Raw genomic sequence first — 27,645 nt, 5'->3', positions numbered from 1 at the left:
ACTGAATCTCTCTTTCTGATATGGGCACTGTAGAGGTAGAAGAACACCGGGATGCTCCAACACTTTTCTTGGATAATAATAACTGTTGGCACAATTACAAACACTGCATTACCAAAAACCCAAACTGAGTACCTTAACAATAAGTACTGCGACACTAGGGCTGGCTTCACAGACATTCACTGTTGCACACTACAATTAGAATTGTTGTTGCACTTATCATGCACAAGAAATACAAACAAGGGCATTAATTATATCACATATAACTTTCCTGCATGCATAGGATTAAGCTAAAAGGAATGAAAATCCAAGAAATACAAATGTCCACTCTGGGTTCAAACAGTTAAGGTGGCACAGTTTGGTTTGGTTTCACTCTGTGTGTGAAAAGTCCTTCAAAAAGCAAATTCCTCAAACCTGAAAAACAGGCATGAATGACACAATTTAAATCCAAGACTTATGCTATTAGAGAAAGAAAAGTCACGTAAATGCTCTTTTAAAATTGCACTGTCACTTTTTGTAGTACTTGAGTTCAAACGGATTTCCTAAAGCACATTTAGGCAAGTAACTACAATATTAATGTAGAATGTTCAGAAATGGATTTGCCTCTTCAAGATAAACACTCTGCCAAAATAGATGTCTGAAAACTCCAGCTGTTCTAGGAAAGCGCAGCGCTCAAAGAACAAGGGGCCGTATTTATACTTTTTTTAGCGCTGCATTTGCGCCTCTTTTTGACGCAAAACGACGCAAACCTACAAAATACAATGGTATTTTGCAAGTTTGCGCCGTTTTTGCGTCAAAAAACGACGCAAATGCGGCACAAAAAAAGTATAAATACGGGCCAAACTCCCTGGAGAATACTAGTCACTTAGCTGCAGTCTTTTCCCGAGAGTTGGAGGAATGGCTGGTGTCAGCTGGTACAGGAAGGAAGGAAAGAATTGACTCAAAAGTCCTGAATACGAGGATGACAGCAGGGGCTGGACTGCCAAATTAGATGCTGAGATCAGGAAGCAAAACAAAGCCAAGCAGGGAGGCATGCTTCACTCTGCTATTTATAGCCAATCAGGAAAGCAGTTGAGTTCCACATGTGGATGAGTCACCACACCCAATTAGAAGCACATGTCTACACCACACCCAATTAGATGCACATGTCTACACCTGCTCACATTAGCAAACAAGCATTGGTAAAACAAGCATTGATAAAAGCCAATTGTGTAACAAAGCACATTATGTTTACTTAGAAACATGAAGGTTTAACCAAGAACAGAGATATGATTTAACCCTAATCCCTGGGGATGCTGACAGATAACGCAGGAGGCACCTTGGGGATTCCTGACACTAATAGCATTTGATTTACAGGCCCTGGGCACCTCTAGTGCACTTTATTAGGGATTTACTAGTAAATCAAATAGGCCAATCATGGGTAAGCCAATGTACACATACAATTTATACAGGGAACACTTACACTTTAGCACTGGTCAGCAGTGGTAAAGTGTCCAGAGCAAACAAAAGCAGCAAAAATAGAGTGCAGCACACAGAAGCAACCAGGGAAGTAGAGGCAAAAAGTTAGGAGGGACCATGCCAATGATGCCAAGTCTAATATCCACATTATTTGTTCTCGAACTTGGCGAAGCGGGCCCCTGCAGGACGTAGTGGTGGGGGTTTGATGACCCTGATTATTATCTCTTTAGGGGGTAAAATGCTCAAAACCCAGACTGATCCCCCTTATTATCAGCTAGTAGCGTTGTCTATGAAAGGGAGCCCCACAGTGTTAATTGTTCCATTGGGGATGATAAGGTGCGTGGGGGATCTTGTAGTGATCCCAGTAATTATTCCCACTTCACGCATAATCCACGTGGGGACAAATTAAATAATCTTATTAGGGTTGATGACCTAGTGCTGGTGAATGATACTGCACTGAGGCATAATACCCCTGACATAAATTTTACTGGACGGGGCCGAGGTTCAGTGATTCACCACATAATGATATCTAAGTCCTGACTCAGTAAAGTGGATGCTTTCTCGGTTATTGCTAGGGGACGAAGTGATCATAATCCACAGGCTATCTTTTCCATACTGGATACATGAGGTCAGGTGAGCAGGAGACGGGCGTTCCATTAAGTATACTAGGAATAAAGGTGCACAAAGTAAATGGCAAAATGTTGATCCTAAGGCTCTCCTGTACCATATGGTTGGTAGTAGTATGTCAAAATGTGAACAGTGCTTGAGTATTGAATCCTCCCCAACTCGAGTGCTGGGAGCTTTTGCAGATATCTGTGTAACTGTTAATGTCTACTTAACTTAATTAAACTGGCCTGTTGCAAAAAAACCTCTAAAATGGTTTGATAAATCTTATAACCATGCCCATGCTGAACTTATACAGGCTCTTAAGTCTATCCAAAGGAGCCTGTCTGAAATCAGGAAGTGCAGAGCACTTTATAAAGAGGCAATTGCACCGAGGATAAAAGTGATTAGGGAGGAGATGTGGCAGACGTTAGTGAGTGCCACAGCTGTGAATGATGGAGCACAGTTTGGAAAGTAGTTAATATACCTTTTTTTGCTCTAAATTCAAATAAGTGGATGGAGGTTTTCATTCTATGATGGAAGATGTGGCAAAGGTATTAGATATATCATATACTGAGGAACTGGTTTTACAACCTACTGACATAATATTGGCAATTAATAGATCACTCCCAAATAAGGACATACACCCAAATAGTGTCCTAGTTGACCTTTTTAAGGACAATGTGGAACTCTGGGCACCAATTCTGGCTTTTTTAGATCTGCTGTAAGTGCTACTCCTCCCTTAGCATGGTCCATCGCACTTCAGCCAGGACCACGGCTTCAGTTGCAGGTGGCTGCGTGGGATCAGGCAGCAGCGTCAGTCCAAAGTCATCTGAAGTCGGAGCACTTGGTTCTTCTTGTTTTTTCACCAGCTTCTCCTTTCAAGGGCCCAGGGACTGGATAAGACACCACTTGGCAGGGTAGGAGTATCAGAAGGGTCAAGGTGCTGGCAGAGAAAGTTTTTGATGGCCTTGAGACTTCAGAACAGGGGGCAAGCTCAGTCCAAGCCCTTGGAGAAACTTCACAAGCAGGATACACAGCAAAGTCCAGTCTTGGTCCTCTCTAGGCAGAAGCAGCAACTGCAAGCCAACCCAGCAAAGCACACATAGCAAAGGGGCAGTACTCCTTCTACAGCTCTTCAGCTCTTCTCCTTGGCAGACGTTCCTCTTGGTTCCAGAAGGATTCTAAAAATCTGGGGTTTCGGGTCCACTAGTTATACCCCTTTCTGCCTTTGAAGTTGGCAAACTTCAAAGAAAAGTCTTTGTTGCTGACAAGATCCTGCCCTGCCCAGGCCTGGCTCCAGACTCTCACCAGGGGGTTGGGGACTGCATTGCGTGAGGACAGGCACAGCCCTTTCAGGTGTAAGTGTACGCTCCTCCCTCCGCTGTAGCCCAGATCAGGATATGCAGGCTACACCCCAGCCTCCTTTGTGTCACTATCTGGTGGAGTTACACAGACAGCCCAACTGTTAGTCTTACCCAGACAGGGAATACACACGCCGGCAGAGTCATCACAGAATGGTTTAAGCAAGAAAATGATCACTTTCTAAAAGTGGCATTTTCAAACTGACAATTTAAAAAAAAACTTTAGCAAGAAATGTATTTTTTAATTGTGGGTTCAGTGACCCCAAACTCCATATCTCCATTTGCTCTAAAGGGAAACTGCACTTAAAAGTTATTTAAAGACAGCCCCCATTTTAACCTATGAGAGAGACAGGCCTTGCAACAGTGAAAAACAAATATTGCAGTATTTCACTGTTAGGACATGCAAAAACACACCAGTACATGTCCTACCTTTAACATACACAGCACCCTGCCCATGGGGCTACCTAGGGCCTAACTTAGTGGTGCCTTACATGTATAAAAAGGTACGGTCTGAGCCTGGCATGTGGGTACACTTGCCAAGACGAATAGCAGTTTAAAAACTGCATACACAGACACTGCAGTGGCAGGTCTGAGCCATGTTTCAGAGGGCTATGCATGTGGGAGGCACAATCAGTGCTGCAGGCCCACTAGTAGCATTTGATTTACAGGCTCTGGCACCTCTAGTGCATTTTACTATGGGCTTACTAGTAAATCAAATATGCCAATCACCGAAAGGCCAATTACACATACAATTTACACAGGGAGCACTTGCACTTTAGCACTGGTCAGCAGTGGTACAGTGCCCAGAGTAACAACATCAGCAAAAACAGAGCCCAGCACAAAGTCAAAACATGGGAAGCAGAGGCGAAAAAGACAGGGAAGACCACGCCAAGGATGCCAGGTCTAACATCCTCCTTATGGAGAGAACAGGGAGTGGGCCCCAAAAGCGATTAGACAAAATTGTTGATTTCATGACAATGTTGAGCCTCTCCACAAATAAAGGTAAATCGTGTACTATGGTGTGTTGGCATCCCAGAAGTTGGAGCACCCCCTTTTTATATTGGAGATACTCGTCTGAAATGTGTAACTACATTTACTCATCTGGGAATCCAGTTTGATAGTGAATGTAATTGGAATCACCTTAAATAAGTTAAGATCATGCAATACAATCAGGCGGTGGAATCTTTGCTTAAATGTATTCCTAAAAGGGGCTGTGTGCCATTTAAACCTATTATTGCAGTCTATAATGCAATGCTCATACATATTGCTACATTTGGTGCAGGTGTTTGGGGGTAAACGGGTACGCTACCTTTGGAAATACGTGAAAATACATTTCTGAGGAGTCTGTTGTCACTTCCTACTAGCATACATGGTAGTATTGTCCATGAAGAACTTGGTCTTCCCTTTATATATGATGTTATTAAGCTAGCCCAGTATTTTTAAGGATGGCTCTTGGTGAATCCCTAGGATTATTTTTTTATGGATGCCCCTTTGACCAGAATGGAAGCAGCCCTTACCCAGTCATTGATTTTCAACTGCTTGAAATTAAAGAGGGGCCATAAGTGCAAGTGGTTATTGGAGAAGTGTTGGGCAGCATTAAGAGATCAAACTTGTACATTAATCCAGGGTCTATAACTAAACAGGCCGTCCAATTGATCAAGATTGAGCTACTTGCAAAAATCTTTGAGGATAGATGGAGTAGTAATTTGGGCAACGATATGGTGGCCCATGGGGACCCTTTCCCTTTTGCGAATGGGTTACCACCAGTGTGACACTGGTGGTAACTGCAAATTGCAATTTAGCATCACGATGCGAGTCGCAAATAGGAAGGGGACACCCCTTCCTATTTGCGAGTCGCATTCACATTTTGTGAGTCGATACCGACTCGCAAAATGTGAATTAGCATTGCGATGAGCATTTTGCAGGGCGCAAACTGCGATTTTCGCAGTTTGCACCATGCAAAATGCTTCCTACATCTGGTCCTTAATTCCTTGTTCATGTGATTCACGGTCTTCACAATCACAACGGCATATAGTCCTATTTTGTGATTCATATAGAGATCAGAGAAGGGCAACTTTAATTCAATTATTTAGGTCTTTAAATATTAGGACCTGCAGGGAAGCAATATCATATTTTCAGGTATTGCGAACTGACGTGGTGTGTGCTTCTATGTATTGGTTTCTCTCATCAGCTGTGAAAGTCAGGAAAAAAGCTGGGAAATTATCTATACATTTGTTGTATTGTGCGTCATTTTTACCCTGCTATTTGTTACATGAATTTTGTAAGTTTAAACAATTTATTAATTTTAATGATGTTTATTGCTCTTATGCTTGATTCAGATTTTCTTCTTTTAGTTTGAGCTTATATTATTGTATGACATTTTGTGGCATGTTTTGCCAAAATAAAGTTTTTATTGATTGATTGATTGATTCTCTTCTATCTTCTCTTCCATCTAGTGTTGTCTTGACTATTTTCCCCTCATTTATATAAAGTGAATCTATTCTCCTCATATGTCATAGGCAGACAGTAGACTACAGCGCAATGGTTTATCCTCTTCACTCCAGATTTTCACTGCACTCTTCCCACTATAGTGTCCTGTATGTGGCTCATACAATCAGCTCATGACAATCTTACACATTCAAATGTTGAACCAAAAGAAAGAATTATTAAATATAGTCTTGCTTAACGTTAAAAAAAGGAACACTCTCAACAAATGAACCCTCGTCACTTCATATTTCCTACTTATCCAAGATTCCATTACTTATAATATCTGGAATACCTAAAAACAACAATAAACACAGTCTCACATTCCACACCACAATTTATCCTCCAAGTACAGTCTTCTGCATGCGCATAATCCAAAGCTTACCTCACCGATTATCTGAAATTCCTGGACGTATTTGTGATATGCAATTTCTTGTTCCTATAAATTCACATAATAGATCTCTAAAATAATTCTATAATAAACTGGCATAGTAAACTTGCAATTTAATGCCAACAAAAAAAGTAATTACAAGATACCTCACTATAATATTTAACCTAGTTCTAATAATCCAAAATACCTTCCTAACTATAATACAATGCTTTATTACAATATCTAATTCCAAAATGTAACAGATCCAAAAATCATATAGTTACTATTCTTCTCTCACCTCATGTATGTTCTTTGGAAACCCTTTCCAGTCTCAACAATATCAATCATCCGTTGATAAGGGAATAAGGAAGGCAATATTTGTCCCTAAGAATCACAAGATTTACTGTCATAAAGTGAATCCGTCTTTAAAGAACAATACCTGCACATTATTAGACATCCAACAATCTAAACTTACCTGACAATAAAATAAGACCAGAATTACAATACGGCCAATCCAAACAAAACTTTTACCAACATTTATACCCAGTTTACATTGCCCACCAAACTCCAACCATGCAGTCTGACCTCAGATGAACTTGACCAATCACTTCAAGTTGACATGCCACATCTTATCTTATTCTACCTAAACTGACCCATTAGTGTCCTTGCTATTTAAATAATATATTTCCACACTCACAAAATTGATTCAGTCTCATCGCTTGTCAGTCCAGAACTCTATTACCATTCCCTTATGCTATTTTATGAGTAGTGAATAAGGCAAGCATCAGACACCTTTGATATTATTCATCATTAAAACATGATATTCTCAAACACTTTAATTTTGGTCTACCTATCACTCTATTTTAAAACTACTAAACATAAGCAACACGAAGAAACCAACCATTGCTATTCGTGCCCTTTCTATGCAAAATGTGTATTTTGCCACTAAATGATAGCACATAAAAAGAAACACTAACAAATATAACAATAGTGTAAATGAAACATATATTGCACTGAACAACCAGGATTCAATCGCATCACATATGATGAAAACATCATATTTAAAACTAATTTCTAATTATACTTGAATGAGATTGCCCAGCAAATCTAACATCATAACTCATTCTACAAAACGTCATCTTACCAAATCCAGCATTTCAACAGAACATCAAATTACCTTCACCTAACATAATTTTTGACATTCAACACCCTGCAACCAAAACAAAGTTCCAAAATCAAAAAAACTAATCAGAAACAGACACCCAATTTACTAATTAATCTTCCGTAATTTATTGAAGTTCGTATTGCAATAAAGGACACACTTTTGAGATCAGAATCTAATACTTACCTTCTAAAAAGATGCTTGAAGTCTCCAGCATCCAGACTAGAGGGACTTCACATTTGTTTCACACCCAGATCAGTCTTATTCAAGAATAGACTATCTATCTCTAGTAACCTTATTCACACACTTCACAAAGCATGTAGTGAACCAAAAGTCATCTCTGTTCACTTGTGGTACTAATAAAATATGATGCATCAATCCTGAAATCTTGAGGGTTACTGAACAGCTTTTCAATCTGTTATAGATAAGTATTTTAAAAAAATCTTAAACAAGACTTGAACCCCCAACTAAGATGAGATGTGCTTATGGCTACCATCAAAGGAGTTGCTATTAGCATTAGGACAAAGATGAAAAAGACTTAAGAGCAAAAACATGAACCATTAAAAAAAAAATTTAACATGTAGGACTCAGATACAGGTCTGAAAGAGTAGACAATATATTGGATTTGCTGATGAAAAAGTATGAATATAATGAACTTCTAAGTGAAAGCTCAGGACAATTGGTTCAGAATTATGAATCGCTAGGATTATGCAAAGGGAACAAAGCAGCAAAAATGTTAGCTAGACCCCTAAAATATAAACAAAACAATAATAACATAATGTCAACTAAAGATAAAACAAGTATAATTCTAACTAGTCCACAGGAAACTTACAAACTGTATTTAAGCTGCTATAAAGAGCTGTATGACACAAATGCTAATATCATGAAAGAAGAAAGTATAAACATTTTAACCAACGCTAATCTACCCACTTTGAACGAATTCTAAAAGTAGAGCCAAATCAACTAATATCGGAGCAGGAAATTCATCAGTCATAAAAGAACTTAAGAAGGGAAAGCACCTGGACCTGATGATCACAAAGGAAAATTTTACAAAACGTATTGGTCGAGTTTAAAACTACCGCTGCAAAACCTTTTTCAACTGTATAAAAATTCAAGGGGATATTACTGGCACTACTTTGGAAGCCATTATAATACTAACCCCCGAAGGCCGTAAATACTTAAATAACTCAAAGAATTAGAGACTAATGTCCTTGATAAATTTAGGTTGCAAAATATATGCATATATTCCTGCAAAACAGACTATAGAAATTATTCCCTTCTCTGACTGGAATGCACCAAGCGGAATTCATGAAAGGCAGATTATCTAGCAATAATATACGATTATTTTGACATGTTTTTGAGGCAGCAAAAAAGTATTCTCCTGTGGTAGAAGTACCTCTGGATGCTGAAAAGACTTTTGACTAAGTAACTGGACCCTTTCCCAAAGAGGCACTAGTAAAGTTCCATTTATGATTCCAATTTATAAAGATGTAATTAGCCTTAGACTCCAACCCTGTCACAAGAGGGAGGGTGGTTCTTTAACCAACCCATTTTCTTCTTTGACAGGGAGCTATACAAGCTAGCCCACTCTCTCTGGTTCTCTTTCTATTGGCAATAGAGTCACTCCCTGTTACAATTAATGCTAACCAACAGATCTCTAATATTGACATCAATAATGATAGTTTCAAAACAGTGGCCTACATGAACAATATTCTGATCTTAAAGTGCTGAGACTCTGCTCCCAGGGTTTATTGAGACTATTGACCAATATGCTTGTGTCTCTGGCTACTCTTTAAATAAATATGGCACACAAAATATCTGAAACACATAGGCTTATAATTCTATGATGATTCAAAAGTGTTAATAAAAAATATTAAATCCTTGTCATCACTGAAATTATGAATATTACAGCTGGATGGACCCAGATATTTATAATGTAGTATGGCAAGTAATGGTCAATAAAATGATCATTACTCCTATTATAAACTCATTCGTATGATACCCCTCAGACTTTCCAAAGACTCTTCAGGGAAATTGGTAAACTGATATATTCATGTGAAATAACAAAATCCGTGCATATCCCTTAGGAAACTATGACCGCCTAAAGATTCAGGTGGATTAAAATCAGCTGACTTTAGATGATAACAATTAGCTTGTATCCTGAATTCATGGCTCATTGTGGATTAAAAGTTACACCTCATGTTATCCTCTCTGGCTCTGTCTTGAAAAGGCATCATTTTGCAAACTCTCTACAATCGCATTACTGGCCATCCCAATTGAAGACCACCTCTCAAGCATTATAAATTGACACACACTATTCTAAAAAATGATTTAACATTTTCAAAAATAAGAATTACAATTTTCAACACGGCATTCTTATGGTTTAATAAACAAATTAAAACAGATTGGCAAAACTCTTCTGCCGCAGAATTACCTAAAAAACACATTCTTTTCATTAAAGATCCAGATAATAATCACAATTGTGGATCATTTGCCGTGTTACAAAACATTTTCAAATGGCATAATGCTGACTTGTATGACTTTCTAAAAATAAAAGCCACCATTTCTAAAAACTTGTCAGACTCTGCCCTTATGATTATCCTTAATTGACAAAGTCATGAAAAATGGCCGCAACTAGAGGTTTCTCCACTTCTGACATATACATAACAGAAATGGTCGAAAATAAAGCTCTTGACCTCCAAACCCTTTGCGACCAGCCTAAGACCTGGAAAACCTCCTTACCTAAGAAATTCACACCAAATGTAGCACAAATTGAGTTTTTATTATTCCACATGTCCTTCTGTGGCACCCAAGAAACTTTGTAAATCAGGAACCATAGATAGAACTTAATGCTGGAGCTGCGAAAATACTAATGGTAACTCAGCACATATGTATTTGACTTACCTCTAATAAGAATATTCTGGGATAAAATATATGAATACATCTTCAGCATTTTTGATCTTTCAACTCCTGAGAAATGTATCTCATGGTTCTGCATCCTTCAGTACACAAGAACGGCCTGACTATTGGCAGTTTCAACCTATACCTACTTAAGCTAATGGATATTCTCGCCCATAAGACAATCCTTTCCCACTGGAAAGATCTAGCAAATACATCAGTACATGCCTGGTGGGAGTAGTTAAGGTATATTAGAAGAGAAGAGTGAACAGAATGTGTAGTTGTCAAGGAGGTAACAAGTATCTAGGGATCTCATATGCTTGCAGAGCAATTTAAAGAGTGATGTGTGAAGGGGGTTAGCCTTGGTGTCCAATCCCAGAGAACCAAGGGCACTAATCCATTCACAGGCAAAAGATATGTAAGGCTGGCTCAAAAGAACAACTTGAGCTGACTAGGGAGAGCAAGAGACCTGCCTGTCTGATTAAAAGAAAGCTTGTGCTTCCGCACCTCGAGGGTTATTATGATGGGTGAACATTTATATTTGGTGCATCTGTAGATTGTCTTGGTATACTCAGAAGATCTAATATGACATAGGGACACAGGCAAAGTGATCAAATTGGAAACCTAATTGCAGAGTTCTGGATGTCATTTTTTATTACAATCTATTATTACAGTACCCGAGGACTAAGGGGTTAAAGCTGTGAGGGGGACTATAACTTGTTGCATTGTAGCTTCTATGTTGCATATTACTTATTGTATATGTTTTATATGATCTTTCACATAGAGCTTTAGTAATGTGGCACTAGATACTGGCTTTGGGTTGTATTAGCTCCTTCTGTTTTGAAACCATCATCAGATCTGTTATTTACAGATACTATCCTGGCAAGTCAAACCAAAGTGGGTCCTCAAAGACATATATGCCGTAGCACTGTACTCAGCAAATAATGGCCTGGAAATAAACTTTTAAAAAACACAAGGTCATGGTGATCAATACCAAAGTAAAGAAAGATCAAAATGGCTTCTCCAAGGTGAAAAATTGGGAGATCGGATGAGTATGTTATTAGGAATGATTATTGTCTCAAGAGGTTTGCTGTTACCTCACAAATGGCAGCTTAGATCTAAAGGAAGTGCATTAATGGCAGTGTTTTCGACCCTATGCAAAACATTCAAAGGGCCATCCCTGATCCTAATGGTGAAAGTTGTGTCTTCAAAATTGCCAGTGCTGCTCACTTATGACAGCCAAAACACTGTGCCGACGGGACTCAATGTTGCTGGACATCATAGCTCTAAAACATACAAGCATCTTTTTGATCTACTGAAAAATGCATCTCCTCCACAAATATGCTTAGAGTTTGGTAAAACTGAACAAAACTTAGCCAGGCAGAGGGGCTTTATAAAATGCTGTCACAAATTAAGATCAACAGCACACAAATCATTTAATAAAGTGTTAGGGTTTGAAATAGTAAGCCGTATTTATACTTTTTTTAGCGCCGCATTTGCGCCGCTTTTTGACGCAAAACGGCGCAAACCTACAAAATACAATGGTATTTTGCAAGTTTGCGCCGTTTTTGCGTCAAAAAACGACGCAAATGCGGCGCAAAAAAAGTATAAATACGGGCCTAAATGCTCCGAAAAAATTACCTGCAAGGACATAATTGAAAACATCCCTGCAATCTCCCCAGATAAGATCTATCTGGAATACGTCAATAACGTACCTTATTTTATGATCAGAGTGGATGAGGAAACATTCGTTCCTGCGAGAAAAGGTAGCATTGTCTTAAGGATCCCACGCACGAATGCTTTTGAACAGTTAAAACACTTTAAAAATCCAACCACACTTAGGCACAGGATACTCAATCTTCCTAAAACAAAAAGGAATGCATCTTCTATTTGCCCATCTTCCACCGCTCAACTGCACTTTACCATGGCTCGGTAAAAGTGAAAATTCAAACTGTACACTATGAGTGTTGGTAAAAGAGGACTTGAATAATCTTGTCTACATATGCCTGAGTATTATGAAGGACAAGAGGAAGCTATTAGGACGTGGTTTTTATTCAAGGTAACATCCGATCATGCAAACGAGCAAGTTTAGCATATTTTGATTCTACTGATACAATTCTTAGCTGTCGATTTATTAGATTCCTAATAATGACTGGAAATCGAATCAGTATTTGTCAGGAGCCTGATTTCTCTCACTGTCACCAGCCATCAGCACTTGTCTCTCTTGCTTCCTCAACATTTTTCCGTTCGATGGCTAACTCTGCCACTCACATGAATTAAAACTAATTTCTTTGAAATACTCGAATGTACAGGAAGCCTGTACACCTAAAGTACTCTTCTGTTATTATCTTTAACTTGTCCCCTTCTTTCTGCTCTTCTGTCTGCCGTTTTCCGTCTGCCTATTCTCTCAAATCACAAGTGCACAAATGCAACTTTAGTGACACATTCTCTGCAGTCTTATGTCGACTTTAATGCCACATTGACTTTAATTTTATGCCCCACATTCACAAATCGACACTAAAATGTTTCTTTTCTGAACTGAGGGAAAATAAACGACGCATACATTTTAAAGCATACGTATTTCATACATATACAAAAGGTTGTTAAGATTTGGATAAACCTCGATAAACCTGGCGCTTTGGATTGAAGACTGCAACATCCTCTCTGGCATTCAGGCTTCCTTCGCCAGCGTCTTTTGCACGCTTTCTGTTTTTCTGAGACAAGTTGACGTATTCCGCACAAAAGCCACAGCATATCTTTAAGATATCATCCTGGCGTTAAGGAATAATGGGAACAGCATTCCACACATTATGTATAACTCTCAAGGAGGTTTGCTATGCCTCTGCTTCAAGTAGTTGGGGTCCCACCTCCACTGTAGCGTCCGCCATCACGTCCATGCCATTGCCTGTAATGCTCTTGACTTTCCACTCAAACTTTGTAACAAATTGGTCTTAAAGATACCTTATGTTTGGACTTGGGATGAATAAACTTGACATCTGATCTCTTTCATGTTTTTCACTTCTGCTGTGGGTCTCACATTGTTTTTCTCACTGGTGGTGACCTACCTATGTGTCTTACATATATGGTTAACTTTGTTTGCATGCTCATGTACTCAAATACAGAGGAATACCCTTGAAATCAATAAGCGACCCTAGAAACATTGAAGCACTCGGTCACTCAGCACACCCATAGCCTTAAAGTCTTGATGTACCCATGCATACTCACTGTCACGAAGAAGCCAGACATGTACCCACGTTACCCTAAGAATAGATGCTCATTTTAGTCACACTTACACAGTACTGTAAAAAAGGTGCTAACACTCAGTAAAGTACTACCAAGACACGGTTTGAAAGCCACATGAAACCTAAGCACACAGTGCACTCTTGCAAGTGACTTAGCACAAAGGTACACAGTCGACCAGTCCCACACATGTGTTTGCAATCTGTTAGCTCCTACACATTCACAGTGTAATGCAGCATGGAGTCCAAAACTCAGGCTCTCTCACTGTGCAATAGACATACTCTTAAAGTTACCTCACTCTCAGTACTATTATCCAGCCACTCAGCACGCAGGCACACAGTCATCATTCCTGAGCACACATGCACACTCTCAGACACATAGGCCCTCATTACACCGCCAAGTTGTAACCGCTGTGCGGCCGCCAATGCGGGCGCACTCCCGCGGTGGCCATTAAGACATACCTGCTGGGCCGGCAGGTGGAAACCGAGTTTCAGCCTGCCAGCCCAGCAGGGATGTCGGCCGCAACACGGGAGCCGGCTCCAAATGGAGCTAATGCTATGCAGACAGTGAAAAGCTTCATGGGGCTGTGTCAGGGGGCCCCTGCACTGCCCATGCCAAAGGCCCCAGGGGCCCCGGGGACTCCCTTTTCAGCCAGCCTTTTCATGGCGGTTCCTACTGCCATGAAAAGGCTGGCGGGAGGGGGACTCGTAATCCTCTGGGCAGCGCTGCAAGCAGCGCTGCCCAGGAGGATTACAACCGCTGGGACCAACGTGGCGGAAAACCGCCGGGACCAACATGGCGGAAAAACACCGGTCCTGGCGGTGCTACCGCGAATTCGCAAGATTGCACCGCCAGCCTGATGGCGGTGCAATCATCAAAACAGCCCTGGCAGTCTTTGACCGCCAGGGTTGTAATGAGGGCCATAATGCCCTTACAGACACCGGCCAGAACCAGTTTCTCAGGAATCCAGTATTCCGGAGCTCCTTCTATAATCTCACACCACTAATATATCTTCATACTTTTTTTTTTCATAACTCATATATATTCCCAGTATCGCAACCCACAGACAAGCCACTGAATTCTCTCCCCACATGATCACTCTCGCACCTATGAAGCAGCCAATGAAAAGTGTCCAGTTGCACTCTCCTAGTCACTGTACACAAATTATGCACGGCCCACGCATAGTTTCCCCCTTTCTTACTTTGTATGACAGCCATACGATCCGGTACATCTAGATACTGTATGACTTACCCAGGAAATGCAATCATAACATCGGTGGAAAAATACAGTGCACGTCCCTAATTACTATCACTAAATTAATGTCTCTATGCGCGTCCCGACCTTTTTAAGCAGTAACTAACACGTGAGTCATAACAGAGCACTAATTAAACTGTAAAGAAATGACAGGAAAAAATATTTGATGTAGCGCTGTGCAAAAATTTTTAAAACTGTGCATTCACAGAGAAATAAGGCAGCACTTTGTAAAAAAAAAAAAAATGCAAATGGAATCCCGTAATTCCAGGACCTGCTAAAATGTTAAAAAGTAGGGTCCAATTTAGACTCCTGGCATAGTCTTTGTTCTTGTGCACAAGCGGATTTTACAAATCCTCGTAGCTAACGATACACTTGCACTGTTATCGTAGAATCCCATTTTCCGTGTGTCACAGAAATTGTTAGCATCTGAAGTTTTGGTACAATATGTTTTGAACATATTTTCCTGACTCTGCTTCCGGATCCCTTCACTTTCTACTTTCCATTCTTTCTATTTGTCATTACCATGTTTAGCATGTTCGGGAGCGATCTTTGTATATATTTTCATTTTTTAACTTCCGTATGCCTCAACTTTATATATTGTTTTGTCATAAACAAGTTTAGCATGTGAAGTCCTCCTATAATAATATTTTACACATTTGTCTGTCACGCTAATGCCGTATCCCTTCTCTTTACAATGTTACACAACAGTAAATAGAAACAAGTCGACATGGAAACATTATAAAGTCCATTGGGCTTCTCCATTCTCAAACCCGCCCACTTGGCCAAGAGCCTTTTGTGATTTAATATGCCAAAGCATTGAAATAGGTGTTGTGTTTGAGAATCTGTTCATCGCGATGTGAGTTAGTTACAACATTTTCAACCCGATCTGCTGTTTGGTGTACTCGAGTGAAAAGACCTCATTGTTAGGGGGCAGGCACCTGACCGTGAGTGGCCCGGTGTTTCTGCACACGGCTGGTTCTCTCCTGGATGCAGGAACAGCAGACCCAGTTTTAACAGCAGGTAATTTTCGTTGGTGAAATCGCATGAGGCCTTGGCTTCAGCATCAGACAAGTCTCTGTCCCCATCCATTCCCACTCCGTTTGTTCTGCAGGGCACCATTTCCCCTTCCCTCGTTCATCCTCCTGAACCCCCTCTGTCCACTCCCATCCAGCACCTGCCCAGAGCTCACATTTGCTACCTCCTCAGAGCAGGAGGCAAATGTGAAGTGGTATCCTAGCGGAACAGGGATAACCGTGCAGAATTCTGCTAGGTAAAGCGGGATCTGCTCGCTTATGTCCCATTGTAGGAGAATGAAATCAACATTACCAGGTACTGGAGGAGTATTACCACTTGGTAACATTATGTTGTGTTTAGAGTTTGCACCCTGATAGTAATGTGCAACTTGTAACGAGGGCCAAAAGTGGGAAGCTAAATGTTTTAGAATGCAAATCAAGCAGTAACGGCAAGACACTCCTGGGCAAGACACACGTGACTTTTTTTAACTAAGTTCTGCACTTTACCCGATTTTTAGTGAAAATAGCTGAGCTTTCTTTTCCACACCACCATTCATTCCACTAGGGGATAATCCTTTTCACTTGTGGTTGCTTTTCTTTTCCTCCCCACTGTCCATTGTTTCTGAAACGCCACTAAATTACCATATTTACAGGAAAGGCCGTTTGCAGATGTCAGAAACACGTGCGCAGACAAAATGTTTCCTTTCACACTTGATGCTGGAAACGAAGTGCACAATGTAAATGAAAACTGTCAGAGATGTGACTTCACTTTACACTCTCTGCTCGTTTTCTTCACAAGCAAGTTTCCTAAGAGAAATGAAGTTTTTGATTGCAAGGAAAGGATGTAGTGTAATGGGCAGAGCTGCCGACTTTAGAACTGACAGACCTGGTTTGAGTCTCAACATCCTGTGATTCTAGGCAAATCACCTAATTTCCCATGCCTATAAACAAAAAATAAATTTGTCCTTGTGTATCTTAAGTTTTGCTCATGTAAAGTGCATAAATGCTTTCACTTCGAGTTTGCGCTATATAAAACTACAAAAAATAAAAGAATCCTTGTCTGTTTACTAATTTGATATATGTGCCATTTCAAGCAGTAACTACAAGGCACTCCTGTGCAAGACACACATGTAGCTTTTATGAACTTAAAAGAAATACGTTTTGCACTTAACTCGAATTTGAGTGGAGATAACTGGGTGTTCTTTTCCGTGGCACCACCGTTCATTCGATTAGGGGATATTCTAGAGGAATCCAGAACAAGGGAAATTAGTAAGGGTAAGTGAAAAAATATTACTGAAATCTAGTCTATAATATAGTTTGTCTGGGCTCAGATTGAGAAGTTTGACGAGATGCAATTTAAAATTGATCAACACAGTCATTCAATTACCCACACAATCAGGGACACACATGCACTTACGGTCAAAGAACTCAGCTGCTTAAAACAAAGAAAGTAATGGCAAAGGCACTAGGTCTGTCATTAATATGGTGATGCTTGGAATCATAGACATGAAAAATGCAGATTGCATGCATTAGCACATCAAAACCAGACCTATTGGCTCTGCCAATGTTTGCCAACCTGATGCACCATGCCTTAGACCCTGAAACCCCACTTCCTACAAACAGGTGCTGGGATCTCAATGGAGAGCTTTTGAAACTTGGTTGTTCTAATTTAAGGTCCTTGGTTTTCACATAGCAACCAATGTATACCAAGACTTTTATCGTAGGTTCTGATCATTTCAACCAAATGGACTGCAGAGCATAATGATTTGGAAATATCCAGGCTAGGAGTGGAAAGCAAAATAAAAAGTCTGCTGGATGGAATGTTTGAATTTTTCTTACCTAATAGCATTGCCGAAGATTGTATTGTTCTCACCATGTGTGCTCAGAGTCTGATTATGGAGCGTTACTGGTCATATGCAGGTCATTCTAGTTCCAGGCACAGAAGAGTTTAGCCAGGCGACATCACAAATAAATGAGAACATAAGCAGCTTCTGACCAATTTCATCATTATTTGGACCAACCAATTTAGTGCGCCTTGCATCCCTATTGTAGAGTTATGCCCCCCCAACTTCAGAAATACCTGTATTTCCCTGGTTTCAACTAAGAGTAGCTCACATAGCAAAATAAAAACGTGATGATTGAAATGTTTGAATAAAACATAACCACATGCTTTGCTCTTGGAAGCATCCCATTAAAGCAAAAAAGTACCAGAATGAAATGCTCCAAAGGTATTTTCCAGCTGTTCAGATTCATTCAATGTGTACATCCTAAGGACAAGTTTGAAACAAAAGTCATCACATTTCATATTGTCTCACAAAATTGGGTTAGGGAGTGGGAGACAAGATATAGAGTCAGAATTCACTCTCCTAGCCTCTGTCCTTCCTGACTTCAGACCTCCATTCTTTGGAGGCGGATGCTTTCCTGTTTGCAATTTGTTTTGCCTCCTGAATTTAAAGAATGGTGTTAGACCTGACAGCCTTAGGGTAGTCACCCCTAACTTTTTGCCTGCCTCCCTCCATTTTTTTGGACACTGTTTTTGCTGGTTTATAGACTCTGCGCACTTTACCACTGCTAACCAGTGCTAAAGTACCTATGCTCTCTCCCTTAAAACATGGTAACCTGGAATCCTACCTGATTGGACTATTAATTTACTTATAAGTCCCTAGTAAGGTGCACTTTATGTGCATAGGGCTGGTAAATTAAATGCTACTAGTGGGCCTGCAGCACTGGTTGTGCCACCCACTTAAGTAGCCCCTTTTTCCTTGTCTCAGGCCTGCCATTGCAAGGCCTGTGGGTGCAGTTTCACTGCCACCTCGACTTGGCATTTAAAAGTACTTGCCAAGCCTAGAACTCCCCTTTTCCTACATATAAGTCACCCTTAAGGTGTGCCCTAGGTAACCCCTAGGGCAGGGTGCTGTGTAGGTAAAAGGCAGGACATGTACCTGTGTAGTTATATGTCCTGGTAGTGAAAAACTCCTAAATTCGGTTTCACACTACTGAGAGGCCTGCTCCCTTCATAGGCTAACATTAGGGCTGCCCTCATACACTGTTGAAGTGGCAGCTGCTGATCTGAAAGGAGCAGGGAGGTCATATTTAGTATGGCCAGAATGGTAATACAAAGTCCTACTGACTGGTGAAGTCGGATTTAATATTACTATTCTAGAAATGCCACTTTTAGAAAGTGAGCATTTCTTTGCACTTAAATCCTTCTGTGCCTTACAATCCACGTCTGGCTGGGCTTGGTTGACAGCTCCTTGTGCATTCACTCAGACACACCCCAAACACAGGGTACTCAGCCTCACTTGCATACATCTGCATTTTGAATGGGTCTTCCTGGGCTGGGAGGGTGGAGGGTCTGCTCTCACACAAAGGACTGCCACACCCCCTACTGGGACCCTGGCAGACAGGAGTAAACTGAAAGGGCACCTGGTGCACTTCTTAGCCACTCTTTGAAGTCTCCCCCACTTCAAAGGCACATTTGGGTATAAAACAGGGCCTCTGCCCTACCTCATCAGACACTTGCTGGAGAAGAAACCTGAACCAGAAACTACATCCTGCCAAGAAGAACTGCCTGGCTGCTCAAAGGACTCACCTGTCTGCTTTCTACAAAGGACTGCTGTCTTGCTGTTGCCCTGCTGCCTTGCTGAACTCTTGTCTGGCTGTGAAAGTGCTCTCCAAGGGCTTGGATAGAGCTTGCCTCCTGTTCCTTGAAGTCTCAGGACCAAAAAGACTTCTTCCTTTCACTTGGACGCTCCGTGCGCCGAAAATTTCGACGCACAGCTTGTTTCGCGGCGAGAAAAACGCCGCACACCGACGCTGATCAACGCGACGCTCTCGGGACGATCAAGACTTCGACGCACAACCTCGCAAGGACAACGCCGCCCGACTTTCCAGGAGAAATCGACGCGACGCCTACCGTGAGTGCGAAACTTTGACGCACGGCCTCGCAAGGACAACGCCGCACGACTTCCGAGGAGAAATCGACGAGACGCCTGCCGTGAGACCAAAATTTCGACGCACGGCCTTGCAAGGACAACGCCGCCCGACTTCCAAGGAGAAATCGACGCGACGCCTACCGTGAGATCGAAACTTCGACGCGCAGCCCCGCAGAACGACGCGCAGCCGGAAAACAAGTCGGAGAATCCACGCACAGACCCGGGACATCTGGTAATCCCCGCGATCCACGAAAAGAGACTGTCTGCGCGCCGGAAAACGACGCCCGACTTCCCCGCGTGGAAAAGGACGACGCAAGTCTTTGTGTGCTGAGGAGAAATCGACGCACACACCCTTTTTCCACGCATCTCTTCTCCTGTGGCCCTCTGAGGAAGATTTTCCACTCCAAACCAGGTACTTGTGCTTGAAAGAGACTTTTGTTACATTCTAAAGACTTAAGACACTTTATATCACTTTCCTGTGATAGTTCTACAATTTTCCATTGCATCTTTATTCTTTTTGACCTACAATTATCCTGATAAATATTATATATTTTTCTAAACACTGTGTGGTGTATTTTTGTGGTGCTATATGGTGGTATTGTATGATTTATTGCACAAATACTTTACACATTGCCTTCTAAGTTAAGCCTGACTGCTCGTGCCAAGCTACCAGAGGGTGGGCACAGGATAATCTTGGATAGTGTGTGACTTACCCTGACTAGAGTGAGGGCTTTTGCTTGGACAGAGGGTAACCTGACTGCCAACCAAAAACCCCATTTCTAACATTGGTGATCAGCGGTGAGGATAGGACTTGTATTTGTGCAGTGACATACAGTAGCTAAGTATTTCACTACCTACCCACAGTTGAAGGTCAACTTGGTTTTTATCTCTTTTTGAAAATCCGTTTTTTCCTGACAATTTTCAAAAACTAAATCCTCACTCAACATGTCTCTGACTGGGTCTCAGACAGGGGACTTTGACCTAGTCCAGTTGGATACATACACGGTCAAACAACTAAGAGGATTCTGCAGGGCATTAAGGGTACCCACCCAAAGGGCCTCCAGAAAGGAGGACTTTCAAGTGGCGCTGAGGGCCTGGGCAGAAGCCCATTTAGAGGATGATGAGGAAGAGGAGCCAGAAAATGGCCCCTCAGAAGGATTTTCACTATCTATGGATGGTGTTACCACTGCAATTGTGCACCCTTCCAGACCAGGGAGCAGTGTCTCCATGCAAAGCCTGACCGCAGAGGAAAGGAGAGAGGAAAGGGAGTTCCAATTGCAAATGGCAAAACTGAAAATTGAGGCACAACAGGAAGAGAGAAGGGCAGAAAGAGAAGCCAAACAAGCTGAGACTGAAAGAGCAGCCAAACAGATTGAAGCTGAAAGAACAGCCAAACAGATTCAAGCAGAAGCTGAAAGGGCAGCCAAACAAGCAGAAGCTGAAAGAGCAGCCAAACAAGTGGAAGCTGAAAGAGCTTTGGCTGAAAAGAAACTATTGTTGGCTCATGAACTGAGTCTCAAGGAGCTGGAGATCAAGGCAAGACAGTCTGAATCCAGCAATAATGGTGGCAGCATACAGACAGGACCTGCTGGAGAAAAGAAGGTTCGTATACCCAAAAATGTGGTGCCCAGTTTTGTGGTGGGAGATGACATAGATAAATGGTTAGCTGCTTATGAAGTTGCACTAAGGGCTCATGAGGTTCCTGAAGGGCAATGGGGGGTAGCTATGTGGGGTTATGTGCCGCCATTGGGGAGGGACACACTTCTCACATTGGATCCACCGGATCAAAACACATACCCACTCCAGAAAGCCACTTTACTTGCCAAGTTTGGGCTGACCCCTGAGGGATACCGTCAGAGGTTCAGGGACAGCACCAAACAAACCACACAAACATGGGTAGATTTCTTTGATTTCTCTAGTAAGGCACTGAATGGATGGGTGCGGGGCAACAAAGTAGCAGATTATAAAGGTTTATATGACTTGATCCTGAGAGAGCATATGCTTAATGTTACTTATACCGATTTGCGCCAGCACCTAGTGGATAGTAAGCTGACTGATCCCAGGAAGCTTGCTGAGGAGGCGGACCTCTGGGTTAGCACCAGAGTGTCCAAAAAGGTACCTGGGGGGGACTCCCACAAAGGTGGTCAGGGTTCCCAACAGAAGAAAGAGGGGGGAGATAAACTTACAGATAAGGAACTCTCTAAAGGCCCCCAAAAGAATTCCCAGGGAGGGGGTGGCAACCCTTCCTTTTCCAAATTTGGGAAAAAGCCAGGGACATTTGACAGGTCAGGAAAATCTAGCCCCAAATGCATGGAGTGTTACCAATATGGTCACTACAAAGGCGATCCACTGTGCCCCAAGAGGGCACCGTCCACTACCGGACAGGCACCGGGGTTGACTAGTGTAGCACTCGGAGGGGAGATGGACCCAACTAGCTTTGGGGAGCAGGTAGAGATTTCCCTAGTGTCCCTGGGAGAAGGAGAAATGGTGCCCAAGGCCCACATGCCCAGAAATACTTCCAAGTACCGGCAGTGGGTCACCATTGATGGGCAGAGGGTGGAGGCTCTGCGTGACACAGGAGCCAGTATGACTACTATCAAGAGTCAGCTGGTGTCAGCAGAGCAGATAGTACCTAATACATTCCACCAGGTCAGAGTCGCTGACAATCGCGAGAGTCACCTACCGGTGGCTCTGGTTCCCTTTGAGTGGGGGGGGGTCTCTGGTACTCTGAAAGTAGCTGTGAGTCCTGCCATGCCTGTAGATTGTCTGTTAGGCAATGACCTTGAGCACACTGCTTGGAAAGAAGTAGAGCTCAGGTCTCACCTGGAGATGTTAGGGTTACCTGAGTGGGTCTGCATGACCACACGGTCCATGGCTGACCGAGAGGGAAGTCAAGGGCATCTGGAGCCTGGAACGATGGCCCAGAGAGCTGCCAGGAGGAGGGACCAGGGGTGCGGGAAACCGGCCCCCGCTGTTCCCACAGTGGCTGACGGGGCTCCTGAGGAGGAGGCTTCCGAGCCAACTGGGGAAGACATCGCCGCCCTAGGTGACTTACCTGAGCTTGCTGGCTGGCAAGTTGAGGGTGGACCCACCAGGGAGGAATTCTGCAAGGCGCAGAAAGAATGTCCCACTCTAGAAGGGTTGAGGAAACAAGCCTCAAACCAGGCAGCCGGCGACGCCTCTGGCGATCACCACCTATATTGGGAGAATGATCTCCTCTACAGTGAGCCTAAGGTTCCGGGCTTTGGGGCAGCACGTATGCTGGTGGTCCCCCAATGTTACCGAACCTTCCTACTGGGTCTGGCTCACGACATTCCCCTGGCAGGACATTTGGGGCAGGGCAAGACCTTTAACAGGCTTGTCACCCACTTTTATTGGCCCAAAATGAGGACACACTCAGACAAGTTCTGCAGATCCTGTCCTACCTGCCAGGCCAGTGGTAAAGCAGGAAAAAGGGTTAAAACCCCCCTGATTCCACTTCCTGTCGTTGGCACCCCCTTTGAAAGGGTGGGCATCGACTTTGTTGGTCCCTTGGACCCCAAAACCGCCTTAGGCAACAGGTTCATCCTGGTTTTGGTGGACCATGCCACCCGTTACCCAGAGGCAATCCCTCTAAGGACAGTAACTGCACCGGTGGTGGCCAGAACCCTGATGGGGATATTTACCCGTGTGGGATTCCCCAAGGAAATAGTGTCTGACAGAGGCACTAACTTCATGTCTGCATACATGAAGTCTCTGTGGGATGCGTGTGGTGTAACTTACAAGTTCACCACACCCTATCACCCCCAGACGAACGGTCTTGTGGAGAGATTCAACAAGACCCTGAAAGGCATGATTGGTGGCCTCCCTGAGGCCATGAGGCGTAAGTGGGACGTCCTCTTACCATGCCTTCTCTTTGCTTACAGAGAGGTCCCCCAGAGAGGGGTAATGGTTCAGTCCCTTTGAACTTCTCTATGGGTACCCTGTCAGGGGACCCTTAAGCATTGTCCAGGAGGGATTGGAGAAAGCTCCAAAGACACCCCCTCAGGATGTGGTCAGCTATATGTTGGCCCTCCGCAACCAGATGACCCGCTTCTGGAAAGAAGCCCAAGATAACCTTGAGGCCAGTCAAGAGGTGATGAAACAATGGTATGACCAGAAGGCCACCCTGGTAGAGTTTCAACCTGGAGACAAAGTGTGGGTAATGGAGCCAGTAGAGCCCAGAGCTCTCCAGGACCGCTGGTCTGGCCCATTTGAAATAAAGGAGCGGAAAGGTGAGGCCACTTACCTAGTGGACCTCAAAACCCCTAGGAATCCCCTAAGGGTGCTCCATGTGAACCGACTAAAAGCTCATTTTGAGAGGTCGGAGATCAACATGCTTCTGGTCACAGATGAAGGAACGGAAGAGGAGAGTGAACCTCTCCCTGACCTCCTCTCTGCCCAAGAAGGTGATGGGTCAGTAAGCGGGGTCATTCTGTCTGACTCCCTGACTCTAAATCAGAAAGGAGACTGTTATGAGCTGTTGGAGCAGTTCTACCCCCTGTTCTCCCTTACTCCTGGGCTGACCCACCTCTGTGTTCATGATATTGACACCGGTGACAGTCTCCCTGTGAAAAACAAAATTTACAGGTTGTCGGATAAGGTGAAGGCCAGCATCAAGGAGGAGGTCTCCAAGATGTTGACTCTAGGGGTCATTGAGAAATCCAGTAGTCCCTGGGCCAGCCCAGTGGTATTGGTCCCTAAGGCTACTGCCCCAGGTGCGAAGCCAGAACTCCGGTTCTGTGTGGACTACCGGGGTCTCAACTCAGTCACACGGACTGATGCTCACCCCATCCCCCGAGCTGATGAGCTCGTGGACAGGCTAGGCGCTGCCAAGTTCCTGAGTACGTTTGATCTTACTTCAGGGTACTGGCAGATCGGCCTAACTGAGGGGGCCAAGGAAAGATCCGCATTTTCAACCCCGGATGGCCATTACCAGTTCCGGGTGATGCCGTTTGGGTTGAAAAATGCCCCCGCTACCTTCCAACGGTTGGTTAACGGGGTCCTAGCTGGCAAGGATGCCTTCTGTGCAGCCTACCTGGATGACATAGCTGTCTACAGTTCCAGCTGGGAGGAACACCTGCTTCACCTCAAGGAGGTGCTTCAGGCATTGCAACAGGCAGGCCTGACCATCAAGGCCAGTAAGTGCCAGATTGGGCAGGGTTCCGTGGTGTACTTAGGACACCTAGTGGGTGGTGGCAAGGTGCAGCCACTCCAGGCCAAGATTGAAACTATCAAGGCCTGGCAACCACCCCGAACACAGACGGAGGTGAGAGCCTTTCTAGGCCTCACAGGATACTACCGCCGATTTGTCAAGGGCTATGGTACCATTGTAACACCCTTGACAGAACTCACTTCCAAGAAGCAACCTAAGTTGGTGAATTGGACAGAGGCTTGTCAGAAAGCCTTTGACGCCCTGAAGGAAGCCATGTGCACGGCCCCCGTACTCATGGCCCCTGACTACTCCCAGGAATTTATCGTGCAAACAGACGCTTCAGAGCATGGCATAGGGGCAGTCCTAGCACAGCTGAATGAGGAGGGCAGAGATCAACCGGTAGTCTTTATTAGCAGAAGGCTATTACCACGGGAACAGAGGTGGAGTGCTATTGAATGAGAAGCTTTTGCTGTGGTCTGGGCACTGAAGAAGCTAAGACCCTACCTGTTTGGGACTCACTTCCTGGTTCAGACAGACCACAGGCCCCTCAGATGGCTCATGCAGATGAGGGGTGAGAATCCAAAACTCTTGAGGTGGTCCATTTCCCTACAGGGGATGGACTTTACGGTGGAACATCGCCCAGGGGTTGACCACGCCAATGCTGATGGTCTCTCCAGGTACTTCCGCCTTAGCGATGAGAGCTCCCAGGAGGTCGGGTAGCTCTCCCCACTTTCAGCTGGAGGGGACACATGTTAGACCTGACAGCCTTAGGGTAGTCACCCCTAACTTTTTGCCTGCCTCCCTCCATTTTTTTGGACACTGTTTTTGCTGGTTTATAGACTCTGCGCACTTTACCACTGCTAACCAGTGCTAAAGTACCTATGCTCTCTCCCTTAAAACATGGTAACCTGGAATCCTACCTGATTGGACTATTAATTTACTTATAAGTCCCTACTAAGGTGCACTTTATGTGCATAGGGCTGGTAAATTAAATGCTACTAGTGGGCCTGCAGCACTGGTTGTGCCACCCACTTAAGTAGCCCCTTTTTCCTTGTCTCAGGCCTGCCATTGCAAGGCCTGTGGGTGCAGTTTCACTGCCACCTCGACTTGGCATTTAAAAGTACTTGCCAAGCCTAGAACTCCCCTTTTCCTACATATAAGTCACCCTTAAGGTGTGCCCTAGGTAACCCCTAGGGCAGGGTGCTGTGTAGGTAAAAGGCAGGACATGTACCTGTGTAGTTATATGTCCTGGTAGTGTAAAACTCCTAAATTCGGTTTCACACTACTGAGAGGCCTGCTCCCTTCATAGGCTAACATTAGGGCTGCCCTCATACACTGTTGAAGTGGCAGCTGCTGATCTGAAAGGAGCAGGGAGGTCATATTTAGTATGGCCAGAATGGTAATACAAAGTCCTACTGACTGGTGAAGTCGGATTTAATATTACTATTCTAGAAATGCCACTTTTAGAAAGTGAGCATTTCTTTGCACTTAAATCCTTCTGTGCCTTACAATCCACGTCTGGCTGGGCTTGGTTGACAGCTCCTTGTGCATTCACTCAGACACACCCCAAACACAGGGTACTCAGCCTCACTTGCATACATCTGCATTTTGAATGGGTCTTCCTGGGCTGGGAGGGTGGAGGGTCTGCTCTCACACAAAGGACTGCCACACCCCCTACTGGGACCCTGGCAGACAGGAGTAAACTGAAAGGGGACCTGGTGCACTTCTTAGCCACTCTTTGAAGTCTCCCCCACTTCAAAGGCACATTTGGGTATAAAACAGGGCCTCTGCCCTACCTCATCAGACACTTGCTGGAGAAGAAACCTGAACCAGAAACTACATCCTGCCAAGAAGAACTGCCTGGCTGCTCAAAGGACTCACCTGTCTGCTTTCTACAAAGGACTGCTGTCTTGCTGTTGCCCTGCTGCCTTGCTGAACTCTTGTCTGGCTGTGAAAGTGCTCTCCAAGGGCTTGGATAGAGCTTGCCTCCTGTTCCTTGAAGTCTCAGGACCAAAAAGACTTCTTCCTTTCACTTGGACGCTCCGTGCGCCGAAAATTTCGACGCACAGCTTGTTTCGCGGCGAGAAAAACGCCGCACACCGACGCTGATCAACGCGACACTCTCGGGACGATCGAGACTTCGACGCACAACCTCGCAAGGACAACGCCGCCCGACTTTCCAGGAGAAATCGACGCGACGCCTACCGTGAGTGCGAAACTTTGACGCACGGCCTCGCAAGGACAACGCCGCACGACTTCCGAGGAGAAATCGACGCGACGCCTGCCGTGAGACCAAAATTTCGACGCACGGCCTCGCAAGGACAACGCCGCCCGACTTCCAAGGAGAAATCGACGCGACGCCTACCGTGAGATCGAAACTTCGACGCGCAGCCCCGCAGAACGACGCGCAGCCGGAAAACAAGTCGGAGAATCCACGCACAGACCCGGGACATCTGGTAATCCCCGCGATCCACGAAAAGAGACTGTCTGCGCGCCGGAAAACGATGCCCGACTTCCCCGCGTGGAAAAGGACGACGCAAGTCTTTGTGTGCTGAGGAGAAATCGACGCACACACCCTTTTTCCACGCATCTCTTCTCCTGTGGCCCTCTGAGGAAGATTTTCCACTCCAAACCAGGTACTTGTGCTTGAAAGAGACTTTTGTTACATTCTAAAGACTTAAGACACTTTATATC

Source organism: Pleurodeles waltl, chromosome 3_1, assembly GCF_031143425.1.
Source record: "Pleurodeles waltl isolate 20211129_DDA chromosome 3_1, aPleWal1.hap1.20221129, whole genome shotgun sequence".
In the NCBI taxonomy this organism is placed as follows: Eukaryota; Metazoa; Chordata; class Amphibia; order Caudata; family Salamandridae; genus Pleurodeles; species Pleurodeles waltl.
This window is presented reverse-complemented; position numbering follows the sequence as displayed.